Source organism: Electrona antarctica (assembly GCF_951216825.1).
Source record: "Electrona antarctica genome assembly, chromosome: 20".
Lineage (NCBI taxonomy): Eukaryota > Metazoa > Chordata > Actinopteri > Myctophiformes > Myctophidae > Electrona > Electrona antarctica.
Genome location: NC_136801.1, coordinates 40,349,066 through 40,374,863, shown reverse-complemented (window position 1 = coordinate 40,374,863; position 25,798 = coordinate 40,349,066). Strand labels below are relative to the sequence as shown.

Here is a 25,798-nt window from a genome sequence, read left to right as displayed (position 1 = left end):
TTTTATTTCACAGTATGCTAGCCGCGTCAGCCAGTTCACTGTTCTTTTTAACTCAAGGCTGTGTATACCGTATTTTCCTTTATATTTTTCTCACTGTCGGATGCATGCTTGATGATGCCAATGAGTGTGTTGCGCAACACCGCAAAAGGCAATTTGCCGACGACCTCCGGTTGTTGTTGTAACGTTGTGAACACATCGTAAATAGTTCGGAAAGTCAGGCCGTATGGAGGCGTAGAAGTGTCAGGAGAAAAAGGTACCGGCAGTACTGACTTATATCAACATGTCGGAAGGAGGCGAAAGGAGCATGCATTTTGCTTAAGGCTGGTGAAGACAAGGTCGAGGTGTTATATCGTCCGAGAGAGGGGGGGAAAGTGCACATTCATTTATTCCAAAAGAAAGAAGAGATTTAATTTGAAAATACACACAGCCTAGTTCATAATTCATCAGGTATAAAACAAGAACATTTCCAACACTTGTCAGCCTCTCAAGAGGCCTATCTCACAGAATTTCCCCGCCCCCTTAATACGCCCCCTTTCCGCGTTAGTGGCGATAGCGTGACGTCACTCCATAGACACTACATGTTAACAGAGGTAATTTAAGAAGTCTACAACTTTTGTTTGAGCTGATTCACCATCTTGTTTGCGTCATAATAATATTGGTCTGTCACATTTTTTACATTAGGAAATGTACTTAGATTCTCCAGAGAAAAAAAACGTGTAAATGCTAATGTTAAATGACACCACTATCTACCGGAAGGGGGCGTGGAAAGGGGGCTGTGAGATAGGCCTAGTGGCGTTCATCAGGGCCAATTTAACCCATTCAGGCCTGACGTCGAAATTTAAAAAAAAAAGTTTTCTAAATCATGACAATTTTCGGAAAGATTTGAGGCACATTTTAACGATTTTTCAAAAATAGCAGACCTACAAGTTCATAGCGCGCCACTCGGTGGCGCGCTATGAGCTTGTAGATCTGCTATTTTTCAATAGCTAAATTATAACAATGTTTAAAACACCAAAAGGGGTTCCCGCCCCAAAATGGGTTAATGGTTAATGTGGTTAAACGCTAACGTAACATGGATGCGTTCCAGGTCTCAATGGATTAAGACCCTGTGGGAGTGTTGTGCTTTCTGAGATACAATGACGTCAACACACTGCCTACTCTGTTCCAAAGCTCACTGCCTGCCTACTCCTTTCTCCAAGCTCACTTTTCTTGTTGTCTTCTCCCGTCTTTCCTTCCAAGGTCAAGGTCAAGGGAAGGCGGTTAAGAAACCACCGTGGCTAAGGGGTAGGAGTTTAGGGAGGTATATAAAACGAGGTCAATTCATTTTTAGGACGGCATCCAAGTGGCCCGTCTCGGCGGGTCGGCCGGGCAGGTATTGTGTACTTTATCCCATTTTGACCTGAGATCAGATTCTAAAAATGTCTTCTACATCCTGACAATTTTCTGAAAAAGCTATGTTTCTATGTCAGTCGTTCTTCGATTTTTCAAAAATAGCAGACCTACAAGCTCGTAGCGCGCCACTCGGTGGCGCGCTATGAGCTTGTAGATCTGCTATTTTTCAATAGCTAAAGCATAACATAATGCTAACACCAAAAGGGATTCCCGCCCAGAATGGGTTATGCAGGGCAGCAGGCAGGCAGTCGGCTCCCGAGGCCACAATGTCGAGCCTTGATTTATATTTAGCTGCGACGCGTTGTTGCTATTTTTGGTGTGTGACACTCGCTCACAACGGAGTATAACTCAAACTTAAAATGCAGGGAGAGTACTTTGTACTGTACTCTGTCTCGGATGAATGCACAATGAACTGACACGGGTAGCAGCCCGGCTGTGCGGCTTGTGACAAAGGATTTTTTCCCCCTCGAATATTAAGAAATAAGTAATGTTAGTTTGACACTTTCCTTGAAATATAACTAGATGAACCCACAACCCGACGTTTCTATCCTTCTCAGTCAACGCAATTGTTATTATTGTCACTATGGCCAGCAGCACTCTTCTTATCTCCTCTTGTAGGATCATAGAATATATGACATCTGCAAGCGGTTCATAAAGATGTGCCTCGATATATTGTTCCATCCTCACCCAAGTGATATGAAACAGCTTAGAGACACTGTGCAGTCTGTGCTGTGCTAATGGTTAATAGCACGCTTTCCAATGCTAGATTTGTCAAATGCCGGTTTAAATATAGCACTCTCCTCCACGTCATCAGTGCCCATACCCTAGGTGGGGTTGGCAAAAGGGCCTTTCTGTGTGGACTTTGCATGTTATCCCCGTGTCCCCTAGGGTAGGTACCCTCACAAAAAAAACATGCAGTAATCCTGGTCTCTAAACTGGCGCCTGATGGAGGGGAAAGGAATTGGTTGGAATAACGTGTTCCTTCCACACACTACGTCCAACCGGGGAAACTCTCCCGTCAGGTGAAAAGAAGTGGCTTGGACTCCTTATGCATAGAAGGAAGCATGAGGTCAGTCCGTTGCTCTCCCCAGGCTGGCAGAGGTGCAAACGCGCTGTAAAAATAGACTTCTTTGAACTTGGTCACTGCGTGTGTGTGTGTGTGTGCGTGCGTGCGTGCGTGTTCTCAAGAAACTGGATATTCTTTTGTTTTTTTGTATTTGTATTTTTTAACTCAGCCTAAATGGAATCTTGCCCCGTTTAGGCTGCCGATATCTCTGCTGTTGATATCCATGTTGATATCCAAGTAAATACAAGCATACAAACAGCATGAACAGTGTTAAATGTAATCAGATACTGAGTCAGTAAGTTGTACGCTTCTGATTATCAACCACATTGTTGCATCCACACAGATGGCGAGAGCAGCAGTTTCTGTGATCACAGACCAAATGAAATACCATTATATTTAATATTGACAATTGACATATTATATTATACTGCTTTTGTACACTGCTATCACTGCGTGAAAAGAGGAGTTAACGGGCAATTATGGGCACTGTATTTTGCCCGTAAACCTCAAGTTTAGCAGCATATACAGTTAATATATGGTAATATACAGGTGTGATGGTACAATTCGAGAGTTTACCGGAATTTGTTGGAAAGTTTCACGGCAGTTTCCTGTAATATACACATCCGTATTCCATGCTTTTTGCGCAGTGTATTATTTGTTATTGTTGTCATACAGTAGCTCTTACTGATGCTGTTAACACTTGTATTATTGCTGTGATAGTTTTGCTGTTGCTATGCTATTGTTGCTATTGCTTGGATCTCTCCGTCTCTCCTTCTCAGTCTCACATGCAGTCTCTCTCCTCTCTTTCCAGATGGAAGCTCACCCTAGAGCTTTATGGGTCTGCCTGACATTTCTTCCAGTTATAGGGAGAGATTTTTCCTTTCCACTGTCACAGAAATGTCTCTGCTCTGTATGTGATTTGGCACTATAATATAATTGAACTGAATATAACATTATTCACTTAACCCATTCTGACCTGAGATCAGATTCTAAAAATGTCTTCTACATCCTGACACTTTTCTGAAAAAGCTATGTTTCTATGTGAGTCGTTCTTCGATTTTTCAAAAATAGCAGACCTACAAGCTCGTAGCGCGCCACTCGGTGGCGCGCTATGAGCTTGTAGATCTGCTATTTTTCAATAGCTAAAGCATAACATAATGCTAACACCAAAAGGGGTTCCCGCACAAAATGGGTTAATGGGTAAAATTGAACAGTGACTAATGATAGTTATGGTACCCACCACTGTGCACTTTATGAGAACTCAGGTTTATCCTCCCTGACTGAGAGGCGAGATAAGCATTGGCACCTATTTTTATATAAAGCCATTGCTGGGATGCTCCCTGACTATATTTGTTCCATGATGGAACTGAACAATAGCACCTATCAGACCCGCTCTAGTGATTTCTTAAGGCTCAAGGTTCCTCAGGCCCAGACAGAGTTGGGCAAGACAGCTTTTTCTGTCAATGGCCCAACTTTGTGGAATTAACTCCAAAACTCTTTAAAACTGAGCTCCCTGCCATCCTTCGGTCAGTTCAAAGGAATGCTCCAGAACATTTTTCACCGTGATTGCTCCTGCTTCAATTGATCTATTTTACTGATGGTTGTTCTGTATAAAGTTCCTTTGTTCTATAAAGGGTAGATCTACCCTTTATGGAACGAACGTACGGTACATTTGTTGCATAAAGCGTAGATCTGCGAGCTCGCAGTCGCAGCACATCATGTCACAAACAGAAACAGCTCTCACTTGCTTGGTTGTGTGTCATTTTCCTCCCTCCGCAGTTAGACTGCTGCTCTCATTCGTTTTATTGCCCGTGGCCATGAAAAGTGCTCATAGTAGCGGTCTCTCCCGAAGTTTGTTTGTTTGTTGCGTTGTGCGTGAGCGCAAGCAACGCAACCACCGGCATCTGGACACTGACGTGACAGCCAGCCAGCCAGCCAGGGCAGCGAAGGTAACAGATACGGCACTTGAAAAAAACAAAACACAAAGAAACGGTTTCTATATACTTAATTCACCGCCACCCCCGGTAATTAATAAGGGGACGGCTTTTTACTGAAGGAAGGATTGTAATTGAGACTTTACGGTAGATTAATCTAAAGCGTTATTCATAGTCTGAATTTTCGGTGGTGAGGTGACCACCGCTTCACCCAAAACTACAACATGACGTCACTGAGGGTTGAAGAGCAAACCACCGCTCTCCCCGGCCCTTCTCTCTGTTTTTACTCACCACCGCTCCACGTTATTACAGCTCCGGTGGTCACCTCACCACCGGAGCGGTGCATGGTCACCTCACCACCGGAGCGGTGCATGGTCACCTCACCACCGGAGCGGTGCATGGTCACCTCACCACCGAAAATCCAGACTATGAATAGGCCTTAAAAGGAGCATTCAGTGTACCTTCAAGGCCCCAAAAGTGTTAAAGCAAACATTTAGCAGCCAAGTCTATGGACTTTTAATGTTTGTTTAGAGCACTTTAAAACAACATTACCAGGGCACCCCTCACTTCACACAAGTGTGATTTATTTTTTATTTTTTTTGAGTGGTGCAAACCACTCCAATAACCAGCTTTGTCTGTATCTATGTATGTGTCTATGTATGTGTGTACCTGTAGTGTGTGTACCTGTACGTGGCCCCACGCATGGTGAGCATGGTTGCTATGGTTACACACACACACACACACACACACACACCACACACCACACACCACACACACACACACACACACACACACACACACACACACACACACACACACACACACACACACACACACACACTTAAGGGAGAGAGACGTTTAACAGTCCATAACATGTACAGTACATGTAATCTTGTAACACTCCACATTGTAATGGAGCCGACCGGTACAGCTGACCATTAGCGGCTGCCCTTCAGTGTCTTTTATGTCGTTAACGAAGCTCATAAAAGCGTCTAATCGCTGACACGGGCATCGACTCCGCTGATTGATGGGCGTGCCGAGGCCGTCAATTACTGCCACTCGGACGAGGCTGAACATGCAGTCGATGGCATTGACATTTTTATTTATAGATCAAAAAACGTCAGACACGTTTGCCTCATGCAGCCCAGAGTGTAGAGTAGGAGAGTGTAGCGGCACACTTTGATCTCGCCGCAAAGCGGGTGCCTATGTGGGCTATAGTCTTAGAGTATATATGAATAGAGACGGCACCTCCTCCCATCCACTTGCATTAAGTTGCTCAAAAGCGCATGAGGCGATTTCACTCAGGAACAGAGTGCATTCCGGGATATGGATTGGACCCATATCGTGAACGCGCTGGCCGTTGACTATCATTGCACGCGTTCACGTGCGTTCACGTATGAAACAGCGTTCACGTGTCATCATGAACGTGCGCAATGATAGTCAACGGACCAGCGCGTTCACGATTTGGGTCCAAACTGCAATACCAAATTCGGCCACTATGTCCATTTCGCCTCAGGGTTTCATCCGGGTGCCGTCTCTATTCATATACTCTAAGGCTATAGTTCCAACATTCATGCTCCTACATATATGGCTGGAACTATCCCATTGAGATAGAATGAGCACTTCCGCATTCCATTGTTACACAATGGGAGTCAACGTTAGTGTCGCCACTCTATTACTATACATAGACTGCAGCTCCAGTGACCAATGGAGAAGGCAGTATAGAGGAGGGGTTCTCTGGGGGGGGACCCCCGGAAATGCTTCGGCCATGTCTCCTGCCCCCCCCCCCCCCCCCCCCCCCCCCCCCCCCCACTCCCAACCCCAATACAAATTGGCCGCTACAATAACCTTAATAATAGTGAAAATACATCATAAATAAATACTGAAATATGTGTACTATGTAAACTCTCAATTTCCATTTTCCAGCCATTCAGTTGCAAAATAAATGTTTATTTATTTATTTTTTGAATAATTGAGAACCCCTGGTATAGAGGAGATAGTATGGCAATGTTAAAAAGTGTCAAAATCAAAGTGTGTTCGGGAATCGGCCGGGGAGCCCTTCTTGCATCGTTATTAATTTAGCCTAATGCTTCTTTACAGTGGCTCTGTGATTGTGACTGTAAAAAGCAATGTTCCATACAATTGATGAGTATTGCAATAAACATAAATATGGTGCACATACACACACAGTGTGTGGTTATGTTTATCACACACACACACACACACACACACACACACACACACACACACACACACACACACACACACACACACACACACACACACACACACACACACACACACACACACACACACACACACACACACACACACACACACAGATTAGGTGGGCATGCCATGGTCTATATCTGTTGGACGGCTGTTACCATTTACACCACTGTGTCCCAAACAGTGGGTCAGGACCCATTTGTGGGTCGCGGACAAATTGTTATGGTTGCCATGTTTTTTTTTGTTTCCTACATTTGGTTTGTAGTTATTATTTCAAAACATTTTCAAAAAACATTCTCAAAAAAAGAAAAACTTTTCATGCGTTAACAAAATCCAAAGATTTCTTTTCAGTAATGTAAAAGAAAGAGATGGTCGGCCACGAAACACATGGCGCAGAGACCTGGAGACAGATGCAAAGAAGATGGGCCACGCTTGGGGACAGCTGGAAGTGTTGGCTCAGGATCGAGATGCTTGGAGAACTCTTGTCGACGGCCCCTAAGCCCCAGAAGGGGTAATAGGTGTAAGTAAGTAAGTAAGCAGTGGCGGTTAATGTTCCACAGGCCCTGATGCGAGACTGACAGCCCAGGCCCTATCACCCCTCCCTCTGGGACGTGGTTTCAAAAACTCAGTCTCCATGTGGCAGAAAGGGCAGATCGGCTAAATACTTGCCCGGGTAACAAGGAATACGTCCTCATGTGGACACCACCTAAACCCCTCAACGTGGCTCCATTGCAGCATACCTGAGGCAATGAATATACATAATGTAGCCTCACAGGTTGCATATCGGAAATCACGTGTCGAAATGTCCATAACCATTCCTAACGGAGCTAATCAAATACTGTAGGGTGTATATAGGCTGCTACTCACATATAGTTGTGCCTGCCGTCTGTGATGAATGGGACAGCTTCGGGATTCGGGAAAGTCTCTTAATTTGTCAATTAAAGTGGTAAAGTTAATGTGGGCATGTCCGTCCATCTTTATGATTAGGCTACTGTTGTTGTCTTGGTATTCCTTTCATGATGCGACTTCACATGTGGATGGAGCTGTTGTGTTTGTATTCCACCTTTACTCCATCAATCTTGCCCTTTTTTGAAAGTGCCTGTGGTCATTTTATGTCTTGTTTTGACTGTTCAAAGAATCAAAACTCAACTTTGTCAGGCGATTGCAGAGTCTGCGATTGCTAACAACTGTATACAGCCACACGTCCCGGACAGACCGGAGCAAATCCGTCTGTAGCCTACTCTAACGTAACCTGACTCCGCCAGATGGGGCAGCAGAGAGTACACTGGGTTCCCCCCTCCTGCTCCCATCTGGGAACTCTCAGGCAGACTTGATGCCCAGCCACAAACCGGCCTGGCCAATCAGCGGCAGCTAGAGGCGGGATCAAGGCAGCCTGCCTGAGAGTTCCCAGATGGGAGCAGGAGGGGGGAACCCAGTGTACTCTCTGCTGCCCCATCTGGCAGAGTCAGGTTAACTCTAACGTGCAGCCAGTAAGCAGCCCAGTTTAAACACTCTATTTCCTGCCTGCGCCGTGAACGGCCCTTCACAATAAAGCGTCTCCCTTTACCTCCCAATGAACTACATTTTACACTGCTTATTATTGACATGAAATGTAGTCTTAGTAGCGGGAACTTAACAGCGTGTTTGTGGGAGAGAGAGAGAGAGAGAGTATACAGTTTACTACCACGCATCGGAACGGCCGGCCGGCCGGGTGGGCCCTCCCCCCTCCACGGGCCCCGAGGCGACTGCCTCTACTGCCTCTCCTATATCGCCGCGCCTGTAAGTAAGTAATGTCATGCAAGGAAATCCTAAGAAATTCCATACATTAGAACAAATATTTAAGAAGTAGTGAAAATAGACAATCTACAAGCTCACAACACATACAACGTGACACGTTGTGAGCTTGTACATCTGCCATTTTCACTAGTTTGGGTCATGGGCGAATACCTCATTTCTGTGTTGGGTCACAGGCTAAAAAGTTTGTTTACAACTTCTCTGGGGGGAGAAAATAGCATCTGTCATTGGAGAGAGGTGGTTTCACTCGTTCACCAATGTGGTTTTACTTGTTTACAGAAATGTCTGGAACCGAGGAGTATCAGTTTGAGTCATGTATCTTGCCGTACATATTTAATCGCATATTGACTAACATCCATCCCCCTACCCCCCCACCCCCGATACATGAAATGCTCTCATATTTGCTAATGTTTTATACACAGCAAAACCCGGGCTCCCCCAGAGTTGTCCAAGTGTCCTTGAGCAAGACGCTGAACTCCTAATTGCTCCCGACGTGCAGGTTGGTTGGTTTCCTCAGCGGATTCGACCGTTATCTCTGTATAAGCCTATCTCACAGAATTTCCCCGCCCCCTTAATACGCCCCCTTTCGGGGTTAGTGGTGATAGCGTGACGTCACTCCATAGACGCTACATGTTAACAGAGGTAATTTAAGAAGTCTACAACTTTTGTTTTCTCAAGGTAAGGTTTGTTCTATCTGTTCGAGCTGATTTACCATCTTGTTTGCTTCATAATAATATTGGTCTGTCACATTTTTACATTAGAAAATGTACTTTCTAATTCTCCAGAGAAAAAAACGTGTAAATGCTAATGTTAAATGACACCACTATTTACCGGAAGTGGGCGTGGAAAGCGGGCTGTGAGATAGGCCTATTGAATAGGTGAAATCATCCGTTATCAGCACCTTCGAATAGGGCCAATATGGCCATACTGGCATACTCACCCTTGGCTGAACATAGCCTGGTCAAGGTTTCCCCCTGGTGGACGTGTAATTTCCAACTATTGTCGGGGCATGGAAACTAGGGGCTACTAATATATACTATTCTCTGCCTATCGGGACGTAACTCGGACGGCGCTGAGTTGGGTCTGGTGGCCGTCGCAACGCTCGGCACGGCGACTCGCTCGGCTAGCGCCTCGCTCGGCGGTGCCTCACGTGGCTCAAGGCCACCAGACACGGCGCGCCTCTGTCAGGACATCAGTGATAATGACAATAGGTGATAATGACATACTGAAACAGTGAGTATCCCAGTATCATATTGGCCCTATTTGAAGGTGCTGATAACGGTTGATTTTGCCTATTCAATACAGAGATAACGGTCAAATGGGGTGGTTTCCTCCACCATCGGTGTGTGATTGGGTGAATGTAATGCAGCACAATCTATGTAAAGCTCTTTGGATGAAAGCGCTATATAAATTCACCATTTAGACATACTGCGGCAACAACATTGTTGAACTCAAGGCCCTGATGCTAGACAGGAGGGTGTGGAGGACAGGAGTGGAGCGCAGCGAGCATGCACTCTCACATTGCAATGCATGAAAGGTGGAGTGAGTAGTCCTGGGGTGAACTTTTGCCAGGATTTCCTCAGATAGGATGAGGTAAAATACAAGACTTGAAGGAGCATTCAGTGATTTGGACCCTGCCCCGGTAACAAGATGTGCACATGCACACACTACAGTGGGGGGGACACGCAACAGGCCAACAGCACGCACACCAAGGCCCGCCCCTGCTCGATCCTGATTGGCGGAAGGCCCCTCTCTATCCTGATTGGATAGCTGGGCCACCTAGCCAAAAACGAAACCTATGTTTTTTTGACCCCAGGGGTTAACTGGGGATAGGTAGGAACTCCTTATATGGTCAGCAGACTCTATAGTAGGGAGGATTATCACAACAAACACCGCTTGTTTTTCTCATGATCCGCCGATACCGATCTTGTGCATAAGGGGCAAATTTGAATATTTCCAAAATTATTATATGTCAAAACCAACGTCAAAACTGTTCCTGTGTGTGTGGGGAGGAAGGAGAGAATGTTTAGGCCTGTCACAAAGATGAAGAATGGTATTATACTATATATCTGATTGACATTTATACCACTTAAATGGAGTAAAAGATCGGTTTCTCCAGATAAGTTGAATTTGCAGATCACAGATGTGGTAAATTGCCGATCACCGATCGGAGTGAATATTGGCCGATACGGCCGATCACCGCAGAGTATAGGAGAGTAGCGATAGTAGCTATAGTTCCAAACATTGCTCCTATGGCTGGAACTATCCAGTTGAGATAGAATGAGGACTTCCGCATTCCTTTGTTACAATGGAAGTTAACGCTATAGTGTCGCCACTCTCTTACTATATTACACTGCATCACCGATCGGTGGCCGATTATCGGTGCATCTCTATAGCGCGCTTATATCTTACACATATCACATTCCAGCCAATCCCTTTTCTGTCCTCACGTTTTCAGCCCTCATCCAATCAAATCATCACTATATACGGTGTACACACACACAAAGCTGGGCATGGTTGGGAGGGGGCTAGTATTTCAAAGTCACTGAAGCCCTGCCAAAACAAAAAAAGCCCATCTGTCCAATTCTGGCGAATAATAAAACAAAACGTGATGCATAATTTGCAAAACACTATTCCAATCTGCTCTAGCCCATTTTGACCTGAGATCAGATTCTAAAAATGTCTTCTACATCCTGACAGTTTTCTGAAAAGGCTATGTTTCTATGTCAGTCGTTCTTCGATTTTTCAAAAATAGCAGACCTACAATGAGCTTGTAGACCTGCTATTTTTCAATAGCTAAAGCATAACATAATGCTAACACCAAAAGGGGTTCCCGCCCAAAATGGGCTAGAGGCATGGGCTTGTATTTTCATCACTTTCATCACCACCACCACCAATTATAAAAGGGGAGCTGCCTGCCGGGCCTGGCCCGCTCAGCAGCTCGGCAGGCTCTTTGGCCCGTCGTCAGCCAACTCCCTTCCTGTGGACCTCTGCCAGAAAGTCCCTCTCAGTCCCGATCAATAGGCACCGGCGGTGCTGCACTTTCCCTTCCTCCCCTCGCTCTGCTCCTCCTGTATAGTAGAAGGAGTCTGTTATGTGCCACTGACTGCAGCGTGGCGATTAGGCGGCATTAACCCATTTTGACCTGCGATCAGATTCAAAAAATGTCTTCTACATCCTGAGAGTTTTCAGAAAAAGCTATGTCTCTGTGTCAGTCGTTCTTCGATTTTTCAAAAATAGCAGACCTACAAGCTCGTAGCGCGCCACTCGGTGGCGCGCTATGAGCTTGTAGATCTGCTATTTTTCAATAGCTAAATTATAACATAATGTTTAAAACACCAAAAGGGGTTCCCGCCCAAAATAGGTTAATTCCCCGTGCTGCCGTGTGAATTAGCTTAATCTGTGTCCGCGACGAAGGACGAGGCTTTTCAAGATCACTGGAGACATTCTCTATAGACATGAAAACAGAGAGGCTAAACTTTAGAGACATGGGGGTGATATGGCGTATATGTATGAGAGAGAAAGAGAGAGAGAGAGAGAGAGAGAGAGAGAGTGTGTTAGATGGTGATAAAGAAAGGTCTTTGTCAATAGTGAATAGTCAACCACTTGAGCCCAAGCATCCCTGAACTGGGGGAAACGTTCAAGAAACGGCAGATCACAACGCATCACAACGCGGGCCCTTATAAATCGGCTATTTTGAGGGGCTTAGACATTTACTGTAGGGGGGGGGGGGGGGGGGGGGGGGGGGAGGCAACTCATGTCCAGTAGTCCAAGTATAGAGGGTTTAAGTGGTTCTTCTAGACTAAAGTCTAGACTAAAGTCTACAGTCTAGACTAAAATGAAGTAGAACTCTTGAAAGCATATAGATATGAGACTCAACAGAAAGGGTATTCACACACACACACACACGCACGCACGCACGCACACACTACTTTCTGACCATGACAGCCCACATCCTAAAGTCCAGTTTGATTGCATTAAATTACGTTGAACAATGTTAAACTCACTTTTCCCCTCGATTTGCCATGCAGGTGCATACTCTCTACCAGACACCTTTAACCTCGCCCCCATTGCTACCGGTGTCACCACGTGACACAGGAGGATACTGTATTGAATGGTATATACAGTCTCAACTATATGTATAAGAATATAAAAGGTTTGTTTGACATGCCAATGGGTCCCCGTCTTTAATGGAGCTCTCTCTCTCTCTCTCTCTCTCTCTCTCTCTCTCTCTCTCTCACAAATGACTGCATTGTTTTCTTAACACCACAAAAACAAAACGGAAAAAGCCATCGATCAAACCCAGCCACCTCTCGTTTCTTCCTCATAGATCCCCATTATAGCACACAAAGACCCATCCGACAGCTGCCATATGGGCGAGTTCCAATGCCAAAGCAAAACGTGCTCAAACATGAACAGCTATAGCCTACATCATCTCTCATGTGTATAGATGGACCAAAGGTTCCAAAGTGAGGTCCCCGGTCTATAAGGACCCAGGCTCAGAGTTCCTTGAGGGGGGTTCCAAAAAGTATACAAGGTCTGCAACTCTGAGAGTGTACAGGTGGAATCAAAATGAACCCATGAGGAGGGTCCATTTGGGTCCCTCTGCACACTCACTCTCGAGTCCTTGAAAGTAAAAATCATACCCATGTGAAGTAAGTGGTACAACTCCGTGTGGGGGTCCCGAGGGGGGGGGGGCAGACCCACAGGAACGCACCCAGGGTGCCGGCCCGATTCCGGCGAGCCGCCCCGCGTCCGAAACGGTTGAGAAATGAGTTACAACCATGCTGTTTTCGTGCTCAGACATACCCAGGCAGCCAGCCAGCTACCCACACACAGTCATTTAAGGAAGTGGTTTGCACCACTTACACATTTGGGAACCTACTACTGGTTTTTAGACAGTCTACTTTACCGTCCATTTACTGCACTTTTACGCACAGTCAGTCGGTTTTGTGGTGAATTTGGGTCAGCAGTCAACTGGAGCTACATTCATGTCCCCCTCGGAGAGATGCTGTCTCTACTGGGGAGAGATGGTGTGAGCGTGCAGGCGACGCTTGCAATTCCAACAGAAACATGACACTTAAAAACACGCCATGCACACAGCTTATTGAATATTGTCCAAACACTGGCATTGCTTTTGTAAGTCCGTCTCTGAAACACATGGCTACAAACATCCTCGAAGCATTATAAATTGCTAAAGTTCTATAAAACCTACATTTTTTACAGGGGGTACCTCTTGCACGCGTTTCTAAATTGCGTGCAGGCATGCCATGGAATGGAATGCAGGATGCCTAAAAAAATCTACACAATAGGGCTGCTGCCTATAGGCTATTCGTTGATTGTTATTTGTTGTTTTGAGGATAATGTCAACTCAATACCCTTCTCTTCTCTCTACTCGAAATATGGGAACGATTCGAACGAACGAAAGCAAATCATTGACTTTGCACTTACCGAAATAGATTCCTCCTTCCTCCTGGGCAATGCAAGCGACTCGATCCCCAATATGTTATCCTCGAGTCGTCGCCTTCTCCTGTTCTCCAAGTCAATCCGCAATGTGCTCACACACTCACACACACACACACACACCCCGCCGGACGCTTAATTTGTTTCACCGGACCGGTGTTCCCTTCCCCGGCCCCCCGTGCGCGGTCCTCCTGTCCTGACACGCCGACCCGGAGCGGTAGGTAGGTGTATAGGTAGTGTTTCCCTGGCTGTGGTCCTATTATATATCTGTCACACAGACACCCGGGTCCGGGGCGGCTGTTTTCTTTTACCCCGTGTGGTGGTACTGGTCCTGTTCTCTCACACCGGGGATGGAGGGAGGGAGGGTAGGTGTTTCCTTTCCCCCCTTATTTTAGTAGTGTCCTCGCGGAGTTCTGGAGGAGGAGGAGGATGGGATGGATGGATGGAGGAGGAGGAGCAGGAGGAGCCACCATTGGACTGGAGGAGCGAGGCTATGAGGGCGTCCGCATGCAGGGAGGAGGAGGAGGAGGAGGAGGCGAAGCGGTCGTGCAAAGAGAAAGAGAGATGGGAAAAAGAGGAGAGGGGAGCAGCAAAAGCACTGCAGCGCACCGTGCGCGCGCACACACACACACACACACACACACACACACACACACACACACAGCGACGGGAGGCAGACAGACAGTCAGCTTCTTTCTTTCTTTCCTTTCTTCCTCCCCCGGCCTGGTTCACCTGCACAAACACTGTGCGCGTGCTCGGCGATAGCCTGCCCTACTGTACACTAACACACACACACACACACACACACACACACACACACACACACACACACACACACACACACACACACACACACAGCTGCATTCACACCGTCTGAACGCCTTTTTTACGAGATTATGGAGCGCCATCTTCAGGTGAAGTGACGATAATGAGTTGCCTCGTCGTCATACTGCATAGTGTTGTACAAGCGGTGTACTGTCCCCAATCAGTTAGGGCTACTTGGGACGCAGAGCGCGTGGGGTTACAATTTACCACCATGAAGTTAATTGCATCCACCTGATGATCCCCTTGATTAGGATACCATGCAGGTGATGGCAATTAACTTCCCAGCAAACCGGAAAACCATGGACTGGAGCAGTGGAGTCACTGGACTGCATTTCATATAAGAACAAAACTCCTAAAACAAAAATAAAGGCGAAAATATGTCAAGTTAAAGTAGGCTAGTCTACAAGTTCTGAGGGTTAGTAAAATAGTAACCTACAGGTACATATAGATTTCATGTGGATTTTTCTTTCAATGGAAATATCCTAAAAAATGGGATCGTATATCGGGGACCAGACTATTTGACATTCAATGTTCTTTTTCCACAAAATGAAAGACACACATGGGGGCCGTCTTATAATCAGAGTCGTCTTATATTCGGCACAATCTGTCTCAGTCTGCACCCTCAGTTGAAATATCCTTTGGTCTCCCAGTCTTGGTTTTAAGAATAACAACCACTTCTAATTTTATTTTACTTCAATAGAAGGAAGTGGAAAGCCTAATTAGTTTCTGGCCCATATCTTATGATATGAAGGTGTTACACTGCAAAATCAGTGCGTGGCAGATTCACTTTATTGGCACTTATAGATGTACTGTTTAAGTAGCCGTATACATACTGTACATGTGAAAAGCTTACGCTCGGAAATACAATAAAACATGATCATATACAAACATGATGAAAACCCTAAAAACGGTGGCACAGTCGGTAGTGCTGTCGCCTCACAGCTAGAAGGTCCTGGGTTCGATTCCCGCTGGGGACGCTGTGGGCGCTGGGAGTGTGTTCTCTCCTCTGCGTCATCAGTGCCCATACCTAAGGCGGGGGGTTGGCGAAAGGGCCTTCCTGTGTGGAATTTGCATGTTCTTCCCGTGTCCCCTAGGGTAGGTACCCTCACAAAAAACATGCAGTAATCCTGGTCTCTAAACTGCCTCCCCCTGGCCAGCCGGGGCGCCTGATGGAGGGGAAAGGAACTGGTCGGAATAACGTGCTCCTTCCACGCGTTACGTCCGGCTGGGGGAACTCCCCCCTGTCAGGTGAAAAGAAGCAGCTTGGACTCCTCATGCATTGAAAAAAGCATGAGGTCAGTCCGCTGCCCCCCCCCCCCCCCCCCCCCCCAGGTTGGCAGAGGATGTGTAGCGCCCAGGATTAAATTAGATAATTGACACTGGGTGAAGAAATGGGCTGCAAAATTGTGGAATAAAATTATTAAAAAAAAACACTCAATAGACAATAAATCACATCTCATTGGTTTGTTGTGCATGTGTTGCCCCACAGTGTGTTTAACCCACCCCCCCCCCCCCCCCCCCGCACACACACACACACACACACGATTTTGCCTACTCCTCCCCCCTCTCTCTCTGTTTATCCCGTTCATATAAACCATGGTAACCAGACCCCCAAGGGCCTGATGATGAATGACATCACCCACACTCACCGACTCTCCAGGCAGTTCACCACACACACACACACACACACACACACACACACACACACACACACACACACACACACACACACACACACACACACACACACACACACACACACACACACACACACACACGGATACAGTGCATGTTCTGCCAAGGTCAGGCAGAGTGTTGGAGACTCAGCACCTCTAATAGAGGTGACAGTGGTATTGCTCCTACCATATTCAGCATATTGCACTCTGTGTACTCTGTGTACAAGGGCCGGATATTTACAGGATTGGATTCACATTGTTTTTTCCAAGAAAAGTGGCCAGTTAAACTAACCTCTAGTCTAGACCAGGGGTCTTCAACACGGGGTCTGGGATATCTAGGGTGTCCTCACACCATCTTTGTGTGATAGCCAGGAACGTCTTGGTTTTGCTTCTACTTTAAAGGGTAAGACCACTTTTGTAGAGGTTTGGGTTGTGATGTATGTCCAAATATGGACAATAAATACAAAATAATTGCTCCAGTGATAAGAAATTGATAATTAAAAATATGCTCCTCATTGACTTGACATTGTAGCAGTTTTTAGCTTTGTGATAAATGTAATGTATTGGGTAATGTAGGGGACCTCTCCTTTTGTCAGTTGCTTTGTCATTTGTTTTTGTTTGTTTTGTTAGGTGAGATATTTGTATTTTGGTTTCCTCTTGTTAGTTAAGAGTATGAGTTATTATGTTCTGTGATCTGGAAACTATGGTCCCCACCCTGAGGTATTGTACACTGTGTGTGGGTTATTTTATCAACAATAAATCCTACAGCCATAGGATTTTAACCATGTGTGGCCTGACTGAATTTGGAACTGCGTAGGAGGGAGTCCATTTTGATGTTGCGACCCAAGGTTCCCCTAGACCGGGTCGTAATAGTCCCTTTTATGCCCATATATGGAGATTTCTGTATCTGTCTGTGTCAGGCATGCCCAAATATGGAGTGTTGTGATGTCAGAACAGGCCAGCTCCATATATGGAGCATGGACAGGGGTCCTGTCCAGAGCCCGGGCAGAGGGGACCGGGTTGGGCGGTTCCTCACAACCGTCGGTCCGACCGACTCAACACCGGGCACTGCCTTCCCTGTGGGGGTGTGGAACGCGTGTGTCAAATTTGAAGTTGGTGTAGCTAACAGTTCTCAAGTTACGTGCATTACAGCCGTACACACGTATCGTATGGACAGATGCTGTACAGAGACATGGTGCATTTATAGATAGATCCGGACTGGATCCGTTGATCCGGATTTACCTGCTGCTGGTATGACCCAGCAGGTAAATAGAACCCCGACTTCCCAATCTCTGGACGGACACTAATGTGTTATTCATATTCTGGATTTTCGGTGGTGAGGTGATTACAACATGACATCACGAGCCGCGGTGAAGAGCAAGCCACCGCTCCAGCCCTTCTCTCTGTTTTTACTCACCACCGCTCAACGTTATTTCAGCTCCGGTGGTCAGCTCACCACCGGAGCGGTGGTCACCTCACCACCAAAAATCCAGACTATGAATGAGCCTTAAGGCCACTGAGCTGGGGTTCAAGTGGTTAAAATGTATGAAAATACACATTAACATAATTTTAACATACTGTATGATATTTGATATTTGTAAACAAATTAAAAGGGGGGGAAAACTACAAACAAAAAAGAACTTCACAGGTTATGGAAAGTTTCAGGTTATGGAAGGTTCTGGGTTACTTATACTTTATAATTTCAAAGGGACATTAGAGACAATATGGTCATGCTGAAAGCTCAGTATTCAGTATTTAAGGACACAGCATAATGTTTAAAGGGGGAAGGGGAAAAAAAGAAAGATACACCTGCTGAGTTGGTCTTCCTTTTTTTGGCAGACGCATGCCACTTTTTTATCTTTTAATGAATGTCACAGGATGGGAAAAGTAAAAGAAAATATTGTTACCGTTTGAAAATGTCTTTTTTCATTAAAAGGTTGACCCATTGCAATCAGAACTGCAGAGTCACTCCCAATCTTCCGCCGGAGTCTGAAAACCCACCGCTTCAGACACCAGCTTAGCCCGTAGCACTTGCCGTAGCACTTGCCCGAGCCTCAACGACCTTCAAAGTCGTCAAAGTCGTACGATTTGTTCTCCGCATTTGACCCATCTCTTGGAGCAGTGAGACGCAGCCAAGGAGCGGTGAGCTGCAGCCGTGCCGCGCTCGGGAAGCATTTGATTAGTAGATTTGACCCCCCAATCCAACCCATTGATGCTGAGTGTCAAGCAGGGAGGCACTGGGTCCCATTTTTAGAGTCTTTGGTATCTATGCCCTGGCAAAACTCAAGCCCATATGGAAAGACAAAAACATCAGTCTGGCATCAAAGGTGAGACTACTGCGTTCACTTGTCATGTCAATGTCACCCAACATGTCACAAACGAGGAAGTACGGCAAAAGATCAGCCAAGCCATCGGCCCACATGATGACCTTCTGACCACTGTCATAAAGCGTAAACTGAGGTGGTATGGACACATCACCAGATCCTCAGGCCTTGCAAAGACCATCCTGCAAGGCACCGTATACGAGGTGACAGGAGAAGAGGGAGACAAAAGAAAAGATGGGAAGATAACATCGGAGAATGGACACACTTGAAACTCAGCGAGGCAATGAGAGCTGCCGAGGACAGAGAGGGATGGAGAGAGCTGGTCAACAGATCGTCTGTGGTGCCCCAACGACCCTCTGGGGTATGGCCCAGCCGGGGATCGAACCCCGACCTCCCAGTTTCAGGGCAGACACTCTAACCACAAGGCCACTGAGCTGGTCCTTACAGGTGTATGCTGCAAAGGCTCAACGTATATGTAATTTAGACTATGTCTAAATGTATGTAGACATAGCACTCTATAGTGTATACGCATAGCCTCATTATATAGATATTCCACTGTTAGACGGATGTTATAGGTTCTTAGCTTACGTATGATTCTTGATGACTTTTTAAATGTATTTTTAATGTATTTGATGTGTTATTGTATGTGTTATTGTGTCTTATTGTAAATCGTTTGCTAAATGCCTAAATTGTAAATTGGAAGAGGTTAACACATTGGTGTTCACAAGTTTCAGCAGCATGGTGGACAAAGTACTCAACACCAGTACTTGAGTGAAAGTGAAAGTTGTCTGTAAAAACAAGGGGGGTAGTGTATTACAGTATTACTTTAACTCAAGTTAATGATTTTGACTTTTTCATGTTTTATCCCACAATTTTTGTAACCCAGTTCTTCACCCAGTGTCAATTATCTAATGTAATCCTGGGCGCTACACTTCCCCGGCCGGACGTAGCGCGTGGAAGGAACACGTTATTCTGACCAGTTCCTTTCCCCTCCATCAGACGCCCCGGATGGCCAGGGGGAGGTATGCTCCTCATTGACTTACATTGTACAGTGAAACAGCTCTCAAAAGTCACTCAAAAATGACTCAAACAAAGCTGATTCTGACGATAGGGTCTAGAACCTCACCATATTCAGTACTCAAAAGTACAACAAAAATAATAAAACTAAACAAACTACAAACTACTTAAATATTGTACTCGGTACAGTACTCAAGTAAGTGTGTGTTCCTGTCCACCACTGGGTGTTAGACATGGTTGTACTCGGTTGTCTGGGTTCCTAGCCTTGTCACCAATGACCCGAGAGGCAATAAATGAAGCATGCAGCTGTAGAAGGCTGGAAATAAATGAGGTGGAACCATGTTTGTTCTAGTAAACAAGCTTTATTGAACACATTGAGGGGCAAAAACTGCTTTACATTGCAGTGGTGCTGCAGTACAAGGAGCAGTAACTGGCTAACTAATAAAAAGTAGAATTCTCAATTTTATATGTTGCTCAATACAAGTGTGTGCGTGCGTGCGCATTTCTGTGCAAGCAAAGTATTTGGTTTTATTTTTTATTTGGTTTTTAATTCATAACCCTGGTGTGAAGAAAGCGTTGATGTTTGTGGCTTAACTGATTGCTATAAAGCAGTGTTTCCGAAACGTTTTCGTGCCAAGGACCCCCAAGCTGACACTAATTAGCCCGCGGACCCCCATTTGAAAAGATATGCCAGGGACTGAGAGAAGATTTACGGCTCTTTATACTAGTCTAGGCCCTAATCATGCATGACGAGCTACAGCTGGGCCAGGGCAGCCTCAGTTGAGTGACAGCCAGGTGAGGAGAGTGTCCACTGCAGCGTAGATCCCAGCAGCATAGATCAGCACTACAAAGAGGACTACGGTCACATTCTCACCTAATACTTCGGTAGACTCGATGCGAATGGGCGGAGAAGTTGGGATTCTTGCATATTTAATTTGCTGCGGTTTGCCTTCACACTGGCTGTGTCAAGCGCAGCAAGGAAACGCAGGCAGGGAATTTCATCAATGTGTTCAATTCATAAACTATAGCCGACACAGTGAAATCTATGGTGTTAAAATTATACTCATAACGTGCATGTCTCTCTCTCTCTCTCTCACTGAGCACAGACAGAAAAAGTCCCTCCCTGGCCTACTCCCCACAGTGACAGCACTCCATGTTTACGGCACGCACAGACAGACAGACAGAATATTCTGTAGGCTACACTGCAGTGACAATATTGGTTTGATTTAACTGTGGATTTCTTTTTCAAGATTATTCCACAATTTTCACAATTATTCTGTTATAGACAATCTTTAAGCACATCATATCAGTTCACAATGCGTTCTGAAATTGTAGATCAGTTAAATGATTAATTCACAAAGCTCAAATACATAAATATACTAAATATACTATCTAATATACAGCAAATATGAAAATATTACCACTTGTTTATTTCTATCAGCATAATGTTGGTGTGTGTGTGTGTGTGTGTGTGTGTGTGTGTGTGTGTGTGTGTGTGTGTGTGTGTGTGTGTGTGTGTGTGTGTGTGTGCGTGCGTGCGTGCGTGCGTGCGTGCGTGTGTGTGTGTGTGCGACTGTGGCTCAAGAGGTAGAGCAGGTCGTCCAATGATCCATGGGTCAGCGGTTCGAATCCCGGCTCCTCCTGTCTACATGTCGAAGTGTCCTTGGGCAAGACACTGAACCCCAAATTGCTCCCGATGTGCTGGTTGGTACCTTGCATGGCTTCCGCCGCAATCGGTGTATGAATGTGTGTGTGAATGGGTGAATGCACAATCTATGTAAAGCTCCTTGTGTGTGTGTGTGTGTGTGTGTGTGTGTGTGTGTGTGTGTGTGTGTGTGTGTGTGTGTGTGTGTGTGTGTGTGTGTGTGTGTGTGTGTGTGTGTGTGTGTGTGTGTGTGTGTGTCCAATCCAATCATAGACCTGTTACATAGACATGTTCAGTTTCCTACAAGAACATGGAGCCCATTATCTTGTAGAAACTGAATTTGCACAGGATTGCTTCTTCCAATTGTGGCCTAAAAGTAAAATGTGTGACGTCTGAACAAAGTTAATCTAGACAAAAATATATATTCCAAAACTAAACTCAAATTAAATTGGCGGAATGGGACTTTTGTGGTGTTTGATTGCTCTGGGTTTGATTGCTAATGGCTGAATAGGCAAGACACGCCCCCTCATTAACATACGGTTCATGAAATACACCCTTGGGTAAAGCAGCTTGAAATACACATTTAAATGTACATTTAAATGCATAATTGGTTTTCTAGTGATATTTGACAGTGATATTCACTGGTTATAACAACTCAAAACATGCTGCTACAAACAAAAACATGTATTGTACAGGCATGCAAGGAACATCTAACATGCGTCATGGCCATCTCCCATCTGGAAGTACGACATTCCTGAGGCACAGGAATTTAACACTTGGTCACATTCCCACATCGGTAGACTCGATGCGAATGGGAGGAGAATTGGGACTAATTGCATATTTAATTTGCTGCGGTTTGCCTTCACACTGTCATCCGCAGCTATTGGAAACGCAGCAGGGGGACCTTTATCAATGTGTTCCATTCATAAACTATAGCCTACACAGTGCAATCTATGGTGATCAAAATTTCAAATTATACTCATAACGTGCATGTGTCGTGCCGACGGTGCCGTCTGGGACTGGACCCACGGCCTCTCTCTCTCTCTCTCTCTCTCTCTCTCCGCACGCAGCCACGCACTGTTCTTTTGGGCATGGAAGGAACGGTGCTGAGCGCACTGATATAACAGACAGCAGCGCAAAATGTTTACAAGTTTATTGAGATGAAAGTCCCTACTCCCCAGTCCCCACACAGTGACAGCACTCCATGTTTACGGCACGCACAGACACAGACAGACATAATATTCTGTAGTGTAGGCTATAATACACTGCAGTGTTTTGATGTGTTTCCTTAAGCAATTGATTAATGTACTCGTCCTAATTTCAATCAGGGCTTCAGTCTCCTCATTCGACCACGTCTATCCACGGTAACGGGACATATTTGCGCTGCGTAAAATATGCCTTCTCCGTCTCCAACTGTGTTCAGCTCTTCACCCGCCACATTGTTTGCTTCATTTCCTTGATTTACTGCGGATTGCATTCACACCTGCACCGAAGTGCGATTGGAAGCGAAGCGAAACCCCCGTTTTTGCTCGGAGTAGAATGCGGTTCTTTGATACGCATTAGGATTCAAATGAGCCTTCACACCTGCCAAACGAAGTGCACTTTCTGACAATGCGCAGCAGGATTCGTTTTAATCGCAGCAAAGCTTTCTGGTGTGAATGTCACCTTACACATGTTAATTCGGATCAACTGAATGTATGTGTCTGACATATGATTGTCTGCCATTGGGGGGGAGGGGTGCTATTGATGCAGTGGATCAGAGGAAGTGGCAAAGTGGGCTGTGGACTATTGTGGACACGCTGAATAATGTATTCTCTGAGCACAGACTCAGTTCACTTAATGCGGTCTGCAGGTTAATATCAGAATACTGATATGTTATTGATTTCAGCTGTTAGTAGCTTAATGACTAGTACTAGCCTTTTTTATGTCCAATATTTGCATTTCAGTTCATAATCATAAAGTTAACATAACATAAATGTATTTGAAATTAAATAAAAAATATTACTTTTCCGGATTCCAATTAAAAGATAGGTGAAAATAATTCAGGATTCCAATTTAAAAAATCACACCCGTGTGAACTGAGTGGTGTAAGGTTTTATATAGCATGATCAGCTGTGGTCTGACGTAATGTCTGACGTAATGAAATAAGGTAAGGTATTATGTAGCCTGATCAGCTCTGATCTGACGTAATGAAATCACACCCGGATGTGATTTCACAACTGGCTTTTTCTGTGCAGAGAAAATGACCACGGTTGCTACGGTCATCCAGTTCACCCGGGTGTGATTTAATTACGTCAGAAATTATTTTGAACATAGCAACCATGGTCATTTTTTTATGCACACAAAAGCCAGTTGTAGGAGTGGTTTACACCACTCAAAAATAGCAAAAAAGCAGATCTACAAGCTCAAAATGCATCGCACTGCGACACTTTTTGAGCTTGTAGATCAGCTACTTTTGACTATATGCATTGTGGCCCTCTGGAGTGAGTTTGAAATATAGTGGCCCTCTCCATCATCAAAGTTGCCCACCCCTGCCCTATCCAATGTTGTTTTGTAGCCTACTGTGATGTTGGCAAATGGCAATAATAGCACAGTAAAGATGATAATAATCTAATATGATGTGTGTAGTTCTTTATAGATCTAGCCTCTTCATTTTTATCTCAAAGTGCACCAGATTGAAGCATTTTCATTGCAAATTAAAAAAAAAAATCTGGAGCCCAGATAAACTGTTTTTGTTTGTAGCAGCATGTTTCGAGTTGTTATAACCAGTGCTGCTAGTGAATATCCCATAGAAAACCAATCCAGCACAAAGGGTAGTTTTATATTTTATTATTGACATTATTAAAAAAAAAAGTACTGAACATTGGAAATACTCCAGTAAAACAATGTCAACATTGTACTCAAGTACAGTACTTGAGTTGTTGAGTAAATGTACTAGTGACTTTACACCGCTGAGTAATTCTCACATGGCAATAACGTTAAGAGTGGTGTTTAATTAAATGTGTTGTCTTTGTTTAATAGGCCAATAGTGCACATCCGTTGTGTTGGGTATACTTTGGTAGACCAATAGTTCTGAACCATGTGGTCCGGGGACCACCAGTGGTCCTTGAGGGGGTTCCAGCCTAGTCCCCAGTTAAATGATGGAGAGTTATCCAAATGGACCCTTATAGAACTTCAACTCTTCAGAGTGTAACATGAAACCTAATGGACCTGTGAGGGTACACAGGAGCGTAATATGAAAGGAGTGTGGACCAAGGTTTCATGTTACGCTCTCAAGAGTCACATTATTGTTAAACATCTGCATTAATTAATTTACAAGATAAGTCTACACAATAGAATCATTGTTAATTTGATCAACATTTTCCTGTTATCTTGAATATTATATGGCGAGATTCGGTTCATGAAATACACCCTTGGGTAAAGCAGCTTGAAATACACATTTAAATGTACATTTAAATGCATAATTGGTTTTCTAGTGATATTTGACAGTGATATTCACTGGTTATAACAACTCGAAACATGCTGCTACAAACAAAAACATGTATTGTACAGGCATGCAAGGAACATCTAACATGCGTCATGGCCATCTCCCATCTGGAAGTACGACATTCCTGAGGCACAGGAATTTAACACTTGGTCACATTCCCACATCGGTAGACTCGATGCGAATGGGAGGAGAATTGGGACTAATTGCATATTTAATTTGCTGCGGTTTGCCTTCACACTGTCATCCGCAGCTATTGGAAACGCAGCAGGGGGACCTTTATCAATGTGTTCCATTCATAAACTATAGCCTACACAGTGAAATCTATGGTGATCAAAATTTCAAATTATACTCATAACGTGCATGTGTCGTGCCGACGGTGCCGTCTGGGACTGGACCCACCCCCCCCTCTCTCTCTCTCTCTCTCTCTCTCCGCACGCAGCCACGCACTGTTCTTTTGGGCATGGAAGGAACGGTGCTGAGCGCACTGATATAACAGACAGCAGCGCAAAATGTTTACAAGTTTATTGAGATGAAAGTCCCTACTCCCCAGTCCCCACACAGTGACAGCACTCCATGTTTACGGCACGCACAGACACAGACAGACATAATATTCTGTAGTGTAGGCTATAATACACTGCAGTGTTTTGATGTGTTTCCTTAAGCAATTGATTAATGTACTCGTCCTCATTTCGACCATGGGCTTCGGTTTCTTCATTCGACCACGTCTATCCACGGTAACAGAACATCTTTGCGCTGCGTAAAATATGCCTTCTCCGTCTCCAACTGTGTTTAGCTCCTCACCCGCCACATTGTTTGCTTCATTTCCTTTATTTGCTGCGGATTGCATTCACACCTGCGCCAAATCGTAATCAAGTGCGATTGGAAGCGAAGCGAAACCCCCGTTTTTGGTCGGAGTAGAATGCGGTTCTTTGATGCGCATTAGGAT

At 45.1% G+C, this 25,798-nt stretch overlaps 1 protein-coding gene across 1 annotated transcript in view; it reads right to left on the bottom strand.

The window, feature by feature from the left end:
- Window positions 1-14,014, bottom strand: part of LOC306913334 (catenin delta-2-like) — a gene marked incomplete at its 3' end in the record, with an annotated part of 786,501 nt that extends 772,487 nt beyond the window's left edge. The window contains exon 1 of the mRNA XM_079489921.1: window positions 13,867-14,014. The remainder of the gene's footprint in view (window positions 1-13,866) is intronic.
- Between the last annotated feature and the right edge of the window lie 11,784 nt (window positions 14,015-25,798).